This window comes from Miniopterus schreibersii (genome assembly GCF_964146895.1).
Source record: "Miniopterus schreibersii genome assembly, chromosome: 15".
In the NCBI taxonomy this organism is placed as follows: domain Eukaryota; kingdom Metazoa; phylum Chordata; class Mammalia; order Chiroptera; family Miniopteridae; genus Miniopterus; species Miniopterus schreibersii.
The window spans coordinates 18,359,803-18,361,755 of NC_138115.1; the positions used below are offsets into that span (position 1 = coordinate 18,359,803).

The window sequence follows — 1,953 nt, forward strand, 5'->3', positions numbered from 1 at the left end:
CTCTTCATCTTTGACCATCCTTTCCTGTCTTTTCCCCACTGCCGTATCCCTAGCTCAAACTTCAGTGATTTTCCCTACGGTCTAGCTCCTAGTTCAGTAGTTGCTATTCTGTTCACAGTAATCTTTTGTAAGCAATGCTGCCACATTGTTCTTTCTAAACAGCAATTTCCTGCTTGGAAATCTTTTAGTGACTATGAAACTAAGAAGAGTCTTGTCACCCATGTATTTAAAGACCTCCAGAGAATTTTGACTCTACTTTAACTTGCTACTTATTTTGCCCAGCAACTCCATCCTCTGAAACCGAACTCTAGCTATCAGGACCTAAAAGTAATTTAACCTTCTGTCTTTATTTTCCTCCTACTTGCTCTTCTTTCCCTCTAAAATATAATTTCTTTCATTAATGCTCACTTTAAATTGTTCCTTAATGCAAAGAAAGAGCACAGTTTAATCCAAAATATCTTCTTGCTAGTGAAGTCAAATCTGTTAAAAGGAAATTCTTGGACTAAAGATATTTCACAATCTGTAAGCAATCATTGCCAAATTTATAAAATGGGTATTTATTCCATTTTGTGATTTTTAATAATTTTCCCAGTTAGTTTTACCAAGTTCTTTGCACTTTTTTTTTCAGTGTAAAATTTTTGTATTTAGAATTAGCCAGCTGGACTCAGTTTATATGATCCCAATTTTGTTGGCAACATCCAAAGCATCATAGTCAGCAGCCAGTCAAACATATGCTTTCTTCTCTCCATCAGGCCTGATCAGGGTGCTGACTTTGGCCACGTCAGTGTCATAGAGCTTCTTTGCAGCCTGCTTGATCTGGTGCTTATTGGCCTGGACATCCACAATGAACACAAGTGTGGTGTTGTCTTCTATCTTCATGGCTCACTTGGTAGACAGGGGAACTTGATGATGGCATAGTGGTCAAGCTGGGTGTGCTCTTCCGAGGATATCTAGGCTGCCTTCAGAGCCACAGTGTCCTCGCCGTTGGAAGGTGGGTGATGTGTGGATCTCCTTTTTTGATTGGCTGTGGATGCCTTTCAGCACTGCTTTTTTTGCCTTCCAAGCCTTTGCTTTGGCTTGGGCCTTGGGAAGGGCAGGGGCTTCCTCCTTTGCTCTCAGTGCCATCTTCTTAAAAAGGTCTTTGTACATTTTTTCAAGCTAAGTTGAGATTTAGTATTTCTATAAAACTCATATTCCTTTCCACTATCATATTTTTTATCTAAAAAAGTTATTGTGGTTAATTTTCAAAATACTTTGCACTTAAGAACATGTTGTTTATGGCCAGCGTGGGTGCCTGTGCCGATGGCCATTGCTGTCTTACTTAGAATAGTTTATGCTATTCATTTCTTCAGTGAATATTTAATTAGCATCTTAAAAGTATCAGACTGTGTCCAAAGTTCTAGGGACATGACACAAACAAGACAGACAAGGTCTCTGCCCTCCTGGAGAGAAAATTGGCACTAAACAAATGTATTATGTCTTCCGATACTTTAAGCTGACCTCATAGCTTTCTGAGTCAATTCAGCTACTAAATTCTCTCAAGTTAGTTTTTACTTGGATGCTGTTACTTGGAACCAAAAGCGTTTTGACATGCATCTCTTTTCTCAATTATGACATGTCAAAGATCGTAATAATGACTGCCTTATATGTCTCCAGAGGTTTTGGTAACGATTGAATAAGAAATTACACCACAATGAATGACTATGTCTTTTGTTTTAAGAAGACAGTGTCATTGCCAAGAATAACAATAATATCTCTTTACTGTATTATTTATTATATAGCTGTAATATTAATACATACACTCAGGACATGCATTTTGAAAATATATAGAGGATCACATGATAAGCGACATGTAGAAGCTGCCTGATAAGTGAAGGGAATCATTTATCTTCCAAGCCTTAGTGTTTTGTTTCCTTTAAACTTCAGGATATCACAGTTAGCAATGGCCTCAGT

The 1,953-nt window shown here is 37.8% G+C and overlaps 1 pseudogene across 1 annotated transcript; it reads right to left on the minus strand.

Moving 5' to 3' along the window:
- Window positions 1-669: 669 nt before the first annotated feature.
- Window positions 670-1,125, minus strand: LOC308567872 (large ribosomal subunit protein uL23 pseudogene; annotated as a pseudogene). Its single transcript has one exon. The product of its transcript is annotated as a large ribosomal subunit protein uL23 pseudogene (transcript).
- Between the last annotated feature and the right edge of the window lie 828 nt (window positions 1,126-1,953).